Source organism: Trichosurus vulpecula, chromosome 3 (genome assembly GCF_011100635.1).
Source record: "Trichosurus vulpecula isolate mTriVul1 chromosome 3, mTriVul1.pri, whole genome shotgun sequence".
Taxonomy (NCBI): domain Eukaryota; kingdom Metazoa; phylum Chordata; class Mammalia; order Diprotodontia; family Phalangeridae; genus Trichosurus; species Trichosurus vulpecula.
The window spans coordinates 218,852,123-218,870,391 of record NC_050575.1 but is presented as its reverse complement, the minus strand read 5'-3'; the positions used below and the strand labels follow the sequence as shown (position 1 = coordinate 218,870,391).

At 37.0% G+C, this 18,269-nt stretch overlaps 1 protein-coding gene across 2 annotated transcripts in view; it reads right to left on the bottom strand.

Moving 5' to 3' along the window:
* LTBP1 (latent transforming growth factor beta binding protein 1) overlaps positions 1–18,269 on the bottom strand; it is a 510,014-nt gene that overhangs the window by 435,249 nt on the left and 56,496 nt on the right. The gene's annotated exons all lie outside the window — the stretch shown is intronic.

Below are 18,269 nucleotides of genomic sequence, written 5' to 3'. Positions count from 1 at the left end.
TCTCTCACTACTGAAGCCCCAGTTCTGGTTCCTCTGTTTCTCCCATGGAAATATTCTCTGGGTTTATTCAAGGGAGGGATAAGAGCTGTTTTACGTGGCCATAATGGCTCCCAGAAATTCAAGAAGACAAGTTTCAAACCTTTAGACAGTGGGTTGGTGACCTCCGGGCTAGCTGCTCCCACAGCCACAGGCTCTGCGCTGGTGCGTCCTGTAGCTCTAACAGACTCCCATCCTGGGCTGAGAGGCCTAGGGCTTGATAGTAGCTGTAGCCAGTACTTCTGCCCTGGGCCTGTTCCTGCCCCAGCTTTTCGCTCACCCAGCAATCTCCCAGACTGGCATGCTGGCTGGATTCCTCTGCTGTTCCAGGTTGGTTTGGTCTGATGCCCTTCCGCGTGCCCAGCACTCCTACCCCTCTTAGTCTACTAGTGGCTTCTAACTCTCTCAAATATGCTCAGATTCACTTTTTTCGATGTATCTGACAGAATTTGTGAGAGAGCTCCAGTAGTTCCTTCCTTTCACTGTGCCATCTTGCCTCCTCCCTGAGGACTTTCTCTTTATCAAAGCAGGTCAACACCTCCTCTGCCACTTATGGTCTAAGAGTTGGCTAGAGCACTGAGATGTTCAGTGACTTGACCATGGTCACACAGTCAGAATATGCAAGACAGAGGAAAGAACTGAACCCAGTTTTTTATCCCCTATGCTGGAAGCTAGGTGGAAAAGTGGAGAGAGAAATGGGCCTAGAGTCAGAAAGACCTGAGTTCAAATTAAGCTTCAGCTATATGACCCTGGACAAGTCATTTGACCTTCTGCCTCAGTTTCCTCAACTGCAAAAATGGGGGGAGGAGTCATAATAGTACCTAACTCATAGGGTTGTTGTGAGGATCAAATAAGATAATATTTGTAAAGCTTTGGTACATTGCTTGACACAGAGTAGGAACTTAATAAATTCTTATTCCCTTCCCTCTCTCCCCTGACATACTACCTCTTTTTAAATAAAGTATAATGATAAGAACTCCCAGATCTATATATACAGTCCTAGTCTCCCTCCCTCCTAAATACCCCTCTAGGCATATTTAACCAACAACTGGCTATTGGCATCTCAAACTAAACATATCCAGAAGAGAATTCAGTATCTTTTTCCTAAAATGGACATTCTTCTAAACTTCCCTATTACTGGTGAAGGAACTAAGATCTTTTCAGTCATCCAGTCTGGCAGCCGCAGAGATTGGCATTTTAGCATAGGACTTGGCACGTAGTAGGTACTTAATAAATGTTGATTAACTCCTGACTATTGACTATCTTCTTCCTTGCTCCTGACTCTTATACATTCCACAAATCCAAGTAGTTGCCAAATCTTTGTTTTCTCCATCTTCACAGCATCTTTTGAATGTGTCTTCCCTCCTCCCCCATTTTACCCACACAGTCACCAACCCTCTCACTTGGACCATTGAAACAGCCTCCTAAATGATCTTCCCTAACTTAAATTTCTTATCATTTCAACCTGTCCTCCACAAAGTCACCAAGATGTTTTCCTAAAGTGCAGATCTGGCAGCATCATCTCATACTGGCAGAATACATCTCATCATCCCTACTCAGTAAACTAGTAGCTCCCCCCAACTTCTAGAATCAAGTATAAATTCCTCTGGCAGCTAAGGCTCTTCCCAGCCTGGCCCCATCCTACCTGCCTTCTTACACATTTCTCACCTCCACAAATGCTACAATTAAGCCACACTTGCTCTTGCTCACATACAACATTCTACTTCCTGTTGCCATATCTCTGCACTACCTATCTTCCATGCCTGTAATTCTCTCCTTCTTCATCTTTTGCTCCTACCTTCCCTGACTTCCCAATCTACCTTTAGGGTAGTGCTTTATGTTGATTGTCATATACACACACAAAGGAGATAACATATATATACACATGTAAGATATAAATATACATATAAATAAGATATAAATACATATATATGTATGAGAGAGAGAGAGAGAGAGAGAGAGAGAGAGAGTTTGTACATAGTTGTTTTCATGCTATTTCCCCATTTGACTGTGAGCTCTTTGAGGTCAGGGACTACCTTTCGCCTTTCTTTGTATCCTCCGCACCTAACACAATGCTTGGCATGTAGGAAGTGCTAAGAAATTCTCCTTGACTCAACTTTCCATCTTATAAAATTTCAAACACCATTAATCCCACTGACCTGCCCCATGCCCAGTCCTGCCTCTTCCCAGGTCTATCACCACCCAAGTCTCCAGCCCTGACTTGATAAATTTTAGATTATCTCACTCCATATTAGTCAGATTCCTCAAAAAGAAAAACAGCATGAGAATGAGTGCTTCATTTGGTAAACTCACTCAATTCCACTTAAATGCCTATGGTTCTATTACTCTAGTCAGCAAGCACACAATATAATTTTTCAATGAGGCAAATTTGACATTAGAATAAGCCTGCATAAAATACCCTCAATTTAAATTTCAATTGGAAAAGATATTTCCCTGTGTGCATTGATATCTTTTGTTCAGCCACTGTGTTAAGATAGGTCATTGCTATAACCTTCCATAGAGCAAGGAATCATGATAACCGACAGTCACCCGATCTATAAAGCAAAAACAGCATCAGTTATTGATAATGCAGATAGAAGCCTGAAGAATCATTTTTCCTATATAAACACACGTGTACATTTGAATTTATATCATCATAGATACTTCTTCACAACTCTGATCTTTTAATTCTGATTGTTACCACCTGTGGATTAAAACAATGGCTTGTAACAAGGAAGACTCTAACTTGGCCTAATGCTGAATTATACCTAGCCTTGCACTACTCCTCAGAACAGTACAAACAGGCATTCCAATAACCATGATGATGATGATAATTCTGCACTCTGCCTGGTTCTTTATCATCTGCTGGGACCTACTCTCACATATGACATTGTCCATGCTTTGTAAAGTGAAGAAGGTCAAGGCTTGCCATTCACTTGTGATATGACAAGTCCAAACTCCAGGGTCCTGAATAATCACAACCTTTAGCACTTTCTAAAAGGGGCAAAAAATAAACATGCCATTTCTCCTAGGTTCCACCACAATTCCATGGGGCTCAAAGAACTTTGTTTTCTTTTACCCTTCAGTCTATTTCTTATTCCATAATATTCTTTAAAAATTAAAAAAAACTGGCATAAGAAGAGACTGAAGATGACTTTTTTAAAGCAGATAGATGAACAGAAAAGTCAGAAATTCAATATGGGCTTTCTCTTTTCTTCAGGCACATAGATCTCACTACTTAATCTAAAAGTACTTTGATCTACCAAAAAATAATAAAAAAGTCCAAAGATATCAATTCTGGTCACTTATTTTGGCTCATATTTTTCCTTTTTTCTTTTTGAAAATCTTTTATGGAACACTGTTCAGTTTTATTTGATGGCTTCTCCATTCTATTTCAGAGAATCTAGTCAAGTGAAAATAAAGAGGTTGGGTGGGGGTAGGAGTGAGGCGAGAAAAAAAAAAAAACATTTTCTGAGCAAAGGTATACACCTTTCTAATAGGGATCAAGGAATCCCCACTCCACAAGTCAAGCTATCTATTAGTGCCTCATGTAACAAATTGCTTGAGGCCATCTCAGGAAACTCATTTGTTTCCAATTTATTTGTGGCCTCAGTTATGTGTTGCTGAAATCATGAGAGAATAAAAGATTGCTTGTGTGTATTGGTTCCTATCAACCTGCAGCCAGGGGAACAGAAGGGCCACTTCAGCATCCAGCATCCAACATCCAACAGGAAGGCAATTATTCACCATGAGCAAAAAAAGGCGGTTCATGGTTGTACTGCCAAGAAATGACATATTCCAATGAATTCAAACCACCCTCTTCAAATTTTAGCATTCCATGGCATAAAAATAAACCCAAGGAGAAAGAAAAGTCAAGCTTGCCACCTACTGCCCAATGGCATAATTGTAAATGTTAGAATTTTGTTCACAGTTTCATGCTATGACCCTTTTAAGAACAAGAAAATGTGTACATATGTGTCTAAAAATATATTCAGGTACATATATTTTCCACCATAACACCTATTCATTTTAGAAGATCTCTGTCTCCCAAGGTTTTAACAGAACAGCATTTCAAACTATATCAAAATCAATTATAACTAACATGCCTCTTTTAAATAAAAAGAAATGTCCTAAAACTACTATATGTGCATGATATGTATGTGGTTTTTATGCATATGCATATATAAGCATGATAAATATCTGGCCAATGGCAGTAGTGACATTTATTAGAGCATCTAGGCTAGGGAAAAGTTTCTTTTAAATGTGCCAGTGATGTCATGTGTTCTCAAAATCAGTTGTCATTCTAGATGACAGGGATTAATAAATCTACTTCCTGATAGGTGCAGATATTTCATATCCTAATATTAATAGATTCAGTGAAGTTTATATAAAATCTATCATAGCACAGCTTCCCAACTTTCTAAAGACAGGCATCACTATATTTTTAAAATAGCAGCAGTCAACTGAAAAATGCTGCTCCAATTTCACCATCATATAACTTTAAGTTACTGAACATGCTTTAAACAATTTTAAATATGTTCAGTTTAGGCTCAGTACAAATTTATTCTGTGTTTAGTCTTCTTGTGGGTATATTTGTTTTAATTTGTTCCAAGACATTATGAGGAGTAACGGAGCAGTTGGCATTCATTGTAACAACTTTGAATTTATTTTCCAAGTAAGGATATGCATTGTTATCCTTTATTTTATCTCTTAATATGAATACAATGTATATAGGTTGGAGGGGTGGATGTATATGTACATAATTTTTTCAGAAAAAAACTTCAGAATTATTTTAAAAACATCATTCATATATGTGAATTAAAACCAAAATATTTTACTATGGTCATTTTTTTTCTGTTTATCTTTTTTTGGGGGGGGGTGAGGGAGGGAGGTGGTGAGTGGTGGGAACCAGGAGTGTGAAGGCCAGGAATCCTGTCACTTCATCAGTATAGAAAGTCCCAGTGTAATAGCTCCCTCTACCAATGAAAACGGGTGACATCTGTAACTTAATTTGAGAGAGAGGTTTGTGATATGCCCCTATGGCCATAAAGGTAGCATGTGTTGGAGGTAGGACTTATGCCTAGGTCTTCCTGAATCCAAGACCAGCCCTTCCTTCACCTTCTAATTGGGAATACATGTCTTTAGCTCTCCTTTGAGTACATATACATGAAATAGTTTAGGTGTGTCATATCTGCCAACATTCAATGGATTAGGTTTGCAAAGTTATTTCTATAAAGCCTAATTATTATCCTCTAGGCTAGCAGCTCTCAAAGTGTGGTCAAGGGACACCTGGGAGCTCCCAAAGCTATTTCAGGAAGTACATAAGGTAAAAAGACTATTTTCATAATAATACTAAAAATGTTTTGTTTTTAATATGGCAAATATCAATAGATATAACCCACATACAAAGAAGCCTCCATAATTTTTAAGAATGTAAACAAGTCCTAAGACCAAAAAGTTTGAGAATCCTGCCCTAGGCATTATGCCTATAATTTGGATTACTGCCATTAGAAGAACAATAGTTCATGTTTTTTTCTCTACCTTCTTCCCTCCACCTAGCTAAATGACACACTTCCTTCAAGGCTCAGCTTAAACTTTATCCAATTGCCTTCCTCATTAAATCTCTCTAATACTCTTCTGGTCACATAAGTCAGGAATTACTTTTATACTGTCTTGTATCTTGTGGTATAGTAGACAATGTCCATAGCTTGGCATTTAAGGCCAAGTAGGAGTAGGGCCTAGTTGAAGGTTAGAGAAGGAATTGCTGTTGTTGAGGTATTTCAGTCATTTCTGACTCTTTGTGACCCCATTTGAGGTTTTCTTGGCAAAGATACTGGAGTGGTTTGCCCTTTCCTTCTCCAGCTCAGGAGACTGAGGCAACCTGGGTCTTGCTGAGGGTCACAAGCTAAGTGTCTGAGGAGGGATTTGAAATTACATCTACCTGACTCCAGGCCTGGTGCTCTATCCACTGAGCCACTTAGCTGCCTTAGAGACACACTAGAAAAGGAATTATAACTATAAATTAACAGCAAGTTCCAGGATCTCTTCTTCCAGGTGAATTCTCAGAATGATTGACAGTCACATGGCAAGCTAATTAAATATAATCATAAGAAGTGTAGACAAGACTATAAGCTCACTCATCTATAAATTGGAATTTTCAACAACCTCAATTATTTAGTGGGGCAATGTTGCACTATGGATACAGCAAAATGGGGAGCCAGAAGAGCCAACTTCAAATCTTGCCTCAGAAACTCACGAGGTGTGCAACCTAGAGCAGATCACTTTTACCATTATCAAGATGGGTCTCCAAGGGAGCTTAGTAATAGTACCTATCTCACAAGATTGTTGTGAGGATCAAATAAGGTAATTTATTTGCAATTCTTTGGAAAGCTATATAAATGTGAGCTCTCATTTTCTAAAGTGGGCTAAACAATTTCAGTAGTTATTGATAATGCACTGTTATCATTGGCCTTTGAATATAAAGGGGTCCCTTTTGAGATTTTCTAGATGTGTAGAAGTTGATTGTGTGGTACTTCATAAGAGATCAAATACAGAATGCAGCTACCTGACTTTATCATTCTGCTGAAGAATAAACTCTCCAACACATTCTATCAAAGACATTGAGGACTCAAAATTATCTAAAATACACATGATGAAATTAAGAAATTTTGTTCCATATGTTAGTGCCATAAAATTCATATAGAAAAATGTAATAATAGTGATAGCACCTTCAATATGTATAATATTTTGAAGCTTACAAAGCACTTTCCTCACAATAATCCCCATAGGGTAGCACAAGTATTATTATGCCTGTTTTAAAAACAGGGAAACTGAAGCTTTGAGCATTTAACTGACTTGCCCATTTTTCTGGTGTGTCAGAATTAAACTCTCATTTCCTGATTCCAAGTCAAGTGCTCTTTCCACCACTAGGGGTATTTCAAGTTCTATTTTGACCTTGTATTTTATTTATAGCTTGTTGAAAAAATTTATCAGCTCTAGCTTTTAATATGTCACCTTTCAAAACCTTGAAGTATCCTTCAAATTAAGAAGCAACGTCACTTTTTTTAGAAATCCAATTTTAAAAATAATTTTATCTTTGCTCCTTCAAAAGACAATTAAAGATGGGAATGTGTAAAAGTCACAGAAGAGAGAAGGAAAAAAGAACAAGGAAGAAAAAATACTTCATGTGTGAAAAAGGAAGGAAAAAAATCACCACGATTTTTGTCCCTAGAATAAAAGGTAGGAAGCAGAAGGGGGTTTCCTTTCAAATTTCTTCTCTCAAAATAACTTACATCTAAATATTCTCAAAATGTCTGTATCATCTTCCTGTTTGAGTTAAAAACATCCTTTATGAAAATATAATTAGGAAGGATTCAATGCTAGATAATGAGACTTGGTACAAATTTAGAAAGTGTGATGCTTTCCTTTCGATGCTGTCCATCAAGCTTGCAAATACCAGCATTTGGCAAAACACCAACATGAAGGAAATAAATAAACTGAGCTCCTTGGAAAGAAATAATAATGATGAAAATATCAACACAGAACAAAAATAAGGACATTTCTAAATCCTGCATCTGTGGGAGATTGGATGATTGGTAAAAATATCCAAGGAAATGAAATATTCAACAACAGTAACTTGTTTTAATAAACTATCTGCACTGTTTTGCTGTTGTTGTTATCTTGTAGAACAGAGGAAGAGTGATGATTAAATTAAAGCAGGCTTTAGCTTGCTTGATAAAGAACTTCTCAATCAATTGTACTGATTAGTTTTGAGACCTTATGCATCAACTTTAAGTGAAAATAAGAAGAGTGTCAATATTTCAGTCCTTCAAATTTTCCTTTTTTTAGGTCCAAGCTTCAACATTAACTTAGGCTGCAAAGTTTTACCCTCATTTTGGTGAGTGATGAGAGACAAAAACTTATCAAAAATCTAGAATAAAAAACGCAGGCAGTCAATTCATATTTATTAAGTGCCTACTACTTGTCAGGCATTTGCTGGCCACTGGTACAGGGCTCTGGGTCAGGAAACCTGACTTCTCATTTCAGTTCTGCCACAAACTATTTGTTTGACCTTAGACAAATCACCTCTCCTCCCTGGTCCTCAGTTTCCTCATATGTAAAATGAGGGGAATGGATCAAAGGACCTCTAAGATCCTCATAGCTGTAACATTCTGTGACTGACTATACCAACCACAAATTCAAGGCATTCTTCAGTGACTATTTTTAAGATGCTATGCTATTACATTATTGTTAAACTTACTTCATTTTGTCTTTGTAGGCCCAGCACCTACCACAATGTCTTGCAAGTAGTAAGCATTAAATAAATTCCTGCTGCATTGGACTGATGGCTATTATTTCCAAATAATGAGCAAATTCAAAAAGTTAAGCAAGTCCTATGTTTTAGAAGTGTTGGAAGTTTTATTCATAAAGAAGGAAAATACTTGACAGTAATTTTGCATGACTGACCTAATATGCTTTCTATGAGTATAATTAACATCACACTTGGATAATTTGGTAAGTAGTCATAGAATCACAATAACTTGCATTGTAATCCTTTAAATGCTTAATAAATGCTTGGTGAAATGAACCTGTCTACAACTTCATTAACACATTAACGTGGGCATTCTATCAACTGGTATGAAAGGCAACCCTTCTTATTCTGGATGATTCTCATCCATATCTTCCCATAAATCCTCTATAAAGTACTCTTCCAACATGTATTTGAGTCTTTGGTTCCTTAACATCTCTGAGGTAAGCAATAAAGCACTTGGGCTGTCTGTATCTGTCAATACTTATTGTCTTGGAAGAGAATAATTACAAAAGCAACTGAAATTTACAGAAAAGGTTTCAAAGCAAAGCATTTTATTTATATTAATTTATTTTATTTCACTTATACCATATAGCTACCCCCACAAAGTAGGTACTGTGCATTATCATCTCCATTTCACAGGTAAGGAAATTGAGGCTCAGGAAAGCTAAATGACTTACTATTGGCCACACATATACCAGATGCAGGACCTGAATCCATTTCTTCCTAATTCTACATCCAGCACTTTATCCACTACACCACAGCACAGCAGTTGCAGCAATACAAGGCAGATTCAAGAGTAATATTTCCTCTATCTTAGCTTTGAACATATTAAGCATTTAATATGAGAGAGACAGACAGATAACATATATTGGAATATCACAGAGAATATATACTTACCTTATATATTTTAATTCTTCCAGACATAGCTTATGTAATTCCACTCTGCAAATGTTCATTTAATGCTCAATTAAGGGATAATCTATGATACAGTTTGCCCAGATATTGAATGTCTCCAGCACTTTTCAATGGCTTTGTTTTGACCACAGACAACAATGGCATAGAGAATAGCTACTTAGTCCTTAAAATGCTTCAAGGCCATTGTTTATGATGTCAATAATTAGTTTAAGCTTTGCACAAACCTAATTAGCTCCTTACTGCCAAACAAAATAACATAACATACAAACAAAATAACATAATAATGATTCGTTTTCCTTTTCAGAGATACCTTGAGTTCAATTTAAATTTAACTAAGTATTTAATACCATACCAATATTTACTGGGTAGCTAATGCCAATAGGCCTGTAGTTATAAAATGGCAACAAACAAAACACTGGGCCTGGATAATAGTACATCTAGGTCCCAATTAGTGCAAATCACATGTCCCCCAAAAGTAATCTCATGTATTTGGATTCACACTAGTCAGAGTTATAAGTGTATAAAACATAGTAATTGGTTCTAGTCAAATGGAAATATGCAGTGTGACAAATAATGTGACCCCTTCAGGGGATTCATAATTCACACTAATTGGGACCTAGTTGTAACAGCAATGACATATTTATATAATTCTTTATGGTTAAGAAATACTTTCTATACATTATCTCACTCGATTCTCATTTTAAAGATCAATCATCTGAAATTAGTAATCAGCCTAACAGTGGATATAAAGCCAACGTGAGAGGCATGAAGACCTAGGTTCAAGTCCCATCTCTGACATAAACTGGTTGTGGTTAACCCTGGGCAAGTCTCTTTTTCTTTCAGAGCTCTCAAGTATCTCTCTAAGACGATAAGTTGCAGAACAGGTATAGGTCTGCATAGGTGAGGGAGTTTCCTTACCACAAATTTCCTATACCAACAAAACCACATGCCATGAACCCTACCAAAAACAAACAAAAAAAAACAAACCCCAAGATTTAAAGCAATTTAAGTCTTACCCAACTTACCCAATAGCATAAATTTAAGCAAATATTCAAACTCCAGTTCTCTGACTCCAAGACTAGTATTCTTTCTATCATGCTATGCTGGAGAACTTGGAGGACCCCAAATAATAACCCTCTATCTACTTCTCTGCATTCATGTCATCTTCCCCCAACAGAACTTAGGCTCCCAAGGCAGAGACTCTTCTGTGTTTGTCCTTGTAGCACCTAGCATGGAATCTGACACAGAGTAGGCATCTGATAAATGTTTGTTTATCAACTAACTGCATGGTGTTTTTAAGTTTGCAAAGCACTTTATATGTCTCATCCTATTTGATCATCAATCACAGATTTGTGAAGTTCAGGCACTTCACACTTTGATATAGCTATTCTAGAAATTAAGAAGATGAGGTTCAGAAAAATTAAATGACTTCAACATGTCCTCCCAATTCTACTATGTGTTGGGAGCAAGAGGCAAATACAGGACTCTCTTGACACCATTTCCAGATCTCTTTCCTCACTCAAGCAAACAACCTCAGAATGATGTGAAGGTCTAATGCTCAGTAACCGTGGGAAGCCACTTGACCTCCTCCAAGTCTCACTTACCTCTGTAAAACAAGGACTCTTCTGGAACAAGGATTTATTTAATAATTAATGGTATTTTTTCTTTAACAATCCTAATCTATTTTTTACTTCAAGGAGCTAAATATTTTTTTTCGAGAAGCTTCACTTCCAAAACACTTTTAATTCTTATGGTGAATAAGCCTATCATAGTAGAAATTGGTTTTGAGCAATGCCTCTGCTGTTTGATTAAGTTATGAACACTTTGAGCTTCAGTTCTCTGACCCTATCTATAAAATGTGAAAAATCAATTCTTCAACAACATTTATTACATGCTGCTACATACCAGGCACCATACAGAAGACGGGGAACATAAAGACAAACATGAAATATTACTTGCCCTCAAGGAACATGTATTCTATCGGGGAGACAGTACATATATAAGTATATACACAATAACGACAAGGTCAATTAAGGAAGGAAGGTGATGGGACTAACAGCCATGGGAAACAGGAAAAACTTCACATAGAAAGTATGGCTTTGCCGTTTTAATAATTATTAGGGCTATTGTGAGAATCAAATGAAATTGTAGACTGAAGGATGATTTATAAAGTTCCATACAAATGTAAAGTGTTATCTTGGAGCTGTCTAGTGTTATAGAATCTCAGAGTTGGATGGGGTCCTCGGCAGTCATCTAAAAGTTTAGCCTACAAGTGAAAAAATGCCTCCTCTAAAATAGAGGCAACAAGTTATCACCTAGCCTTTGCCAGTAGACCTCCGGGCAATGGTGGGGTGGGGGTGCAGCACTATTTCTACATGTCAGATGTTCCTCAGTGAAGGTTTTATCTCTTAGGGCCATTTTTAACAGGCTCTGTTTCCTGCATGCTAATGCCTGAAAAGTACTGGGGAAGGATTTTAAGCATATGGAATCAGTTTAAATGGTGATGTCCATAAGGAAGAGCAGAATGCTTAATGAAATGTTCTGTTAAAGTATTCTGCCCTGAACAGACATCACCACATAAACTTACAAAGTAAGTTAACAGGAACAGAAGCCCACAGCAGAGATAAGGCACATGGAAGACCATGGTTTACATATTAAGTTGCTATACTTACCTCTTTTCCATGAAATCTGATATGCAAAATGGAATGTCAAACAACCTACTGTGGGGTACCTATGATTATTCATTCCATCAGGAAAAGAAAATGGGCACTGTAACCTGAATGTGAAAGATAACATGTGCCGGCATTATATAGAGAAAGTATATAAGGAGCCACATGCTTGCTTACTTCATAATTATAGCATTTATTTGCATTGATTTTATCTTCTTAGAATCTTTTGCATGTCATTTCTTTTATTTTCACAATATCCCTGTAAGGTATGTAATGGAATTGGAGAGTGAAGGAGAAGGTGATTGATACCAGATTAAATAACTTAATGAGCCTTGATTTATATGAGGCCTTAACAAACTACCTTTTCCCAAAGAAATAAAATAAACGTCTTCCCAAGAAATTTCAGGATGCCATGAGATGATAAAAACAGAAGTCATCTAGAATAAAAAAGAGGCTCTGGTTATGTATGAACTGTCCTCGTATAGCTGACATCACTGCACTGAGTGAAACCAGACTTTTTCAACAAAGGATGACTCAAGGAGAAAGAGGACAGATATGGGAAAAGTTTTTGCTCTCTAGAGATGCAAATATCATTCTGTACAAGTAAGTTACCTGTATAAATACCCATAATCTGGCAAGAGACATTAATGACTGAAGGATGGTCCTCTGAGTCCCATTTAAGCAAAAGTGCTATGTTCCTTTGTTTCCCTCCTGAAACCTATCAGTGAGAAAGAGAAGATTCTAGGAAAATCTGGACAACCTCATTTCATCACTGCAGGCATCTGAAAATAAATTTCTACTGGAGGAGTTTAATACATATGTGAGCAGTTATACTGACAGGAGGTGAAAAATAATCATGGCTTTCAGAACCTATATGTATGTGATGAAATACTACTGTTCCATAAGAAATGACAAAAGAGATGTGTTTAAAGAAACTTTGGAAGAACTGTATGACCTGATACAGAGTGAATTGAGCTGAACCAGGAAAATAAATCAAGTAGTAACACTGTTGTTCTTGTTGTTCTTTGTCCTTCATTCTCAAAGAGGACCACATCAGGAAGGTGATGTCATGACTTGCAAGTGAATTGGAATTAAGGGAGGCAGGGCTGTGTAAGGTCACCAGCCTCATTCTCTCCTCCAGGGACATCTGGATCCAGGGTCAAGATACAGATCAGAACAACTGAAGATGGCCCCAGATGCAGTAGGAGATCTTGGCCTTTTTAAGTTAAGGTCTTTCCCAGGTCTCAGTTTCAGGCAATACCTATTCAGTGATTAAGACTAAGTAAGAAAAGAGGCAAAGAACGGCCTCTTTAACCTAGTCAAAAAAAATTCAATCTTGGAGGGAAAGACCCTCAGGGTTTCTGGCCAAAACAGAAACAACTGCTATTTATACTCACTCTGAGCCATCAGAACCCAAACAATGACTAAGTGAGGCTTAGGCTGGGACCTTTTGTCATCCAATTCATGAGAGCCAGAGTGATTTGGGTTTAAGGAAAGGTACTTAAAAAAGAAATCTACCTAATAAACCCCAATATACCTTGCAAAGTTTCAGGGATTAAAATATCTATTCCTTTGGGTACAGCACCCAAAGGGTATAATTCCCTGCGGACAGCAGGAAAGGAGGGAGAGGAGGAAGGAAGAGAAGGAAGGAAGGAAGGAAGGAAGGAAGGAAGGAAGGAAGGAAGGAAGGAAGGAAGGAAGGAAGAAAGGAAGGAAGAAAGGAAGGGTAACAACATCATAAAGACAAGCAACTTTGATAAGACTTAAAAACTCTGATCAATGCAATGATCAATCATGGTTCCAGAAGCCTGATGATGAATAATGCTACCCAACTCCTGTTAAAGAAGCAATGGATTCAACACTCCAAATGACATTTTCTTTTTACACAGACAAAGTGAGAATATGTTTTGCTTGACTATGCACATTTTTATAAAAGATTTCTTTTTCTTTTTATCAATTGAAAGGATGGGATGAGGAGGAAAAATGCCTATTAAGTGAAAAAATAATTTATCATTATTAACACATGCTACCCACTGAAAAACAAAATCTGTAAGATGCACCCAAAATATAATTAATAGCAATAACAACTCACATTTATGTAGCATTTTGCTGATTAAATCAATGTCTGCCAGTAATACATGAATGAATTATGTCTACTACAATTCAAAGTTCAATTCAAGTGTTGTCTTCTACATCTCGCCTTTCCTGTCCACCCTTCTATTACTAATGTTAACTCTTGAAATACCTTTATAGAGCTTTGTATTTACTCATATGTGTACATGTTGTACACCCCCACCCCAGTAGAATGTAAGATATTTGAGAGTAGAGACTATTTCAGTTTGTCTTTGTGTAGCCAGTGCCTAGCAGTTTCTTGCACACAGTAAGTACTCAATAAATACTTGATAAATTGAATTTAAATGAAATGAATCACAAGTGACATATAGACTTTTTAAGGAAATCAGCATCATGAAGAACAGTCAAATTCCATAACTCAGAGACATACTTCCCAAATGGCATGCAAACATGGAGGAAGGTGCTACTCAGGCTTTATGTAAACTGATAGAGCAACAAAGAAAGGACCCAAAAAAATGACACAATGACATCTTAGAAAGAGCAAGAAGTGAGACTGGACACTACAGGATGCAAGTTTAATCTCTACTCTGCCTGTGTGACCTTAGGCAAATTGCTTAAACAAACATCTCTACATCTGAGTTTTCTCATCTTATCAGCAAAATGAGGGTACTGGAGTACATAGCCTCAGAAGTAGCTTCCAGCTCTGTATCTGAAATCCTATTATTTGTAAAATGAGGTTAGAATGAATGACCTCTATGGTCCCTTCCAACTTGAAATCTATAATCCCATGATCACCATTAAGTGTCTTTGCTAGCACTAAAGTGTTCTAAAGTGGACATGATCATTGCTGTACAGCAGACATGAAAAAAGCAGAGTGAAATGTTGAGTCTTTTGTGCTTTATTCATCAAAACACATCATATTTTTCATAGACTTTATATCTGGTAACTACAGAAGCAATTCTGGTTGCCCTGAAAGAGTTACCAAGATGCTGAGGATATTCCAAGATGGTATGTTTGGTGTAATGGCAGAGCTGATGGAGTCTTGCCCAATCTGGTGTCCATCATTAATGCATATATGTATATTAATGTATAATCACTGTCCCTATTTTATATATGAAGGATCTGAAGCAGTGATTTGTTAGTCATACATGTTAATAAGAACAGTGCCATGGCTAACACATTTGTGACTCTGACTAATAATCTTACATTACACTACTGTTATAAAGAAGACACTGTCTCCTCCCAAACATAAAATTTGGATTGTTGTTCAGTCTTTTTTCATTCATGTCCAGCTCTTCAGGACCCCATTTGGGGTTTTTGCCATTTCCTTCTCCAGTTCATTTTATAGAAGAGGAAACTAAGGCAAACAGGGTTAAGTGAGTGTCTGAGCTAGTAAGTGTCTGAGGTCAGATTTGAACTCAGGAAGAGGGGTCTTCCTGATGCTTCCAGCACTTCCAGCACTCTATCCACTGTGTCACCTAGCTACCCTAAAAATTTGGATTAGCAATACATATAAACAAGGATTTTACAGTAGATGAAGTAATAGCAGATAATTTTGATGTCCAGTACACATGGTTCATCAAATTATTTCATAGTTTATTTTTTAAAATATGTTACCAATAACATATCTGGTGGTTAAAGCAAAGTTAAATTCAAAATTGTTGTCGGTTTTTAAAACCTGGAAAAATGATGCAAGGATGATGTCTAGTTACGATGTTTCTGAAATCATATGTTTTTTCAAAGACACAAAGACTATATTGAGGTTTCAGTACATGCATTACCATTATTCTTAATTATAAGAGTAAGAAATACTTACCACTGGGTTCTTTCAAACTCCAAGTTACTGTAAATGAATATAGCTGCTCTTTGACTTACAAAGACTGAACTTAGAAATTTCTCATACGCATCAACAGTTGGTCTACCACAACTTCGGTGAGAAGGGGGTTGGGGGGTGACTTGTATTTTAACGTAGCTGCATTCCACCATCTCCCTGGATGCCACAGAATGCATTTTCTCATAGAATAAACATTAAAATGCAGAGGAGAGGGGAACAACTAAATTTTAATTCTAGCTCACAAAAGTCATTTTTAAGTCATAAAGTAACTAAAACAGAAGTTAATTCATTTTAAAAAATGTTCTTTTAATGAGATAGAAGCAACAGAATTTGAGTGCCCTCAAGTTACTAAAATTAAAAAAGGAAGGCCTTCAGCATCATAGATATTTCTTTTAAAGAGAATTTATAAGAAAATACAAATGAGGAAATAGAAAGAAAGAAGTAACAGGAATATTATGAGTGTGAAACATTGAGTGAACTTTCAGATGAGGTCACTACATTATTAATTTTTATTTAACTGTTTTACTTTGTTACAAGAGACCTCTCACAAAACCGGAGTAATCTCTGAATGTTTGTAATGTAAAAACAAAATGCATCAGTAAAATTAGGTGGGAAAAGGCGTAAGAAAAAGAGGAATGAAATAACTTTAGTGCAGGGAGTACTCACACCAATGAAACTGTGAATCTACTAATGTAAGTGGTTGAAACAAAGATAGGAACAAAAGAGAAAGAACAAAAGAAGATGAAGAAAAAGAAATAGGGAAAGAGAAAGAGGAGTTGAGAACCAGAAGGAGATCAAAGGAGGAAAACAAGAGGAGAAATAAGAGGAAGAGGGCTACTCCATCAGGTAATGACAATAGCTACATAGGTTAACTCAAAGTGGAAGTAGAAATTAATCTCAATTACATTACCAGTTAAATAGGCTTTTCTGGGCTAATTAGATATTTAATGATCATACACGATGTTGTTCATAATGGAAAATGTGTTCCAAGCTGCAAATAATGAAATGACAAATGAACTTTCAGAGCACAACTTATTTTGTAAATTGAGTGCTTCCTATATTTTAAACTGAAATGAGTGATGGATGATTAGAAAAATCCTGCATGCCATTATCCATGAAGTGGATTAATTAATAATTATTAATTAATTAACCAATATAACTTAAAATCTCAATTTAGAAACTGATTCTTAGTGACATACTGGTGCATTCTCATTATTAAAGCTTTTCTGACCCCACCAGGGACCTGGATGTATTATATATGGTCTTACCAAAAATCCCATTTTGTACTATACAGAGATTACTTGCCAAAGCTATTAAAAACACATACCTACAAATAGAAAGCATGATCGTTTACCAAAGCTGGGTCAGCATGACAACCAGAAGGTAAACATGGCATTAATAAAAGATACACTTAACCTGGCACTGAGGTCAATAAGAAATTATCTCTTCCCCAAAACTAACTTATACTTAAAATTACCAATAGAGCATAGAATTTCTGTATTTCCAACATGCATTTGTAACCAGGAACCACACCATGATCTCTTCCCTCTCAAACTGTCGATTGCCACAAGGGCAGGGGTGATGGACTATGATTCACAAAGACAGGGAGAGCAGAGGCCCAGCGCCTGACTATCACCATGCTTTTCAATCTCTCACCTCATCAGAAAGCACTGGGAGACTCAAGGCAGTGGTGGTGCTTCCTTTTTATTTTTGGTGGGAGGAGGAAGAGAAAAGGAGAGGAATCATGGTGATTATCAGAAATCAGACCTCTGCTCTCCCTCTCTTAACAAAACATCATTCCACCTGATCCTTCAATAATTTGAGAGAAAGAGAAAATAAGAAGGCAGCTTGGGCCCTGATTATACATATTTATAGTAGCACTTTTAAATGTGTCAAGCATCTTCATTGCTTTTATAATTTCTTTATAAAGATGACTTTTTCTATAAGTCAAGAAAAATCAGAAAGCATTTATTAAGTGCCTACTATATGCCAGACACAATACCAAGAGCTGGAGATAAAAAGAAAAACAAAAAACATTCCCTGCCCTCATGGAGGTCACAGTCTAATGGGGGAAACAACATGCACACAACTACGTGCAAGCAGGATATATAAAGAATAAATTGGAGATAATCTCAAAGGGGAGACATTCACATTAAGGGGGAATCAGGAAAGGCTTCTTGTAGAAGGTGGGATTTTAGCCGGGACTTGAATAAAACCATGGAAGCCAGGATTCAGGGGAGGGGAGAGAGCACTCTGTTCATGGGGACAGTGAGTGAAAATGCCCAGAATCAGGGGATGGAGTGTCTTGTGTGAAAAACAGCAAGAAGGCCAATGTCACGGGATCACAGAGTATATGGGAGGGAGTAACATATAAGAAGACTGGAAAGGTTGGAGGGAGGCCAGGTTATAGGAAAGGATATACACAGGATTT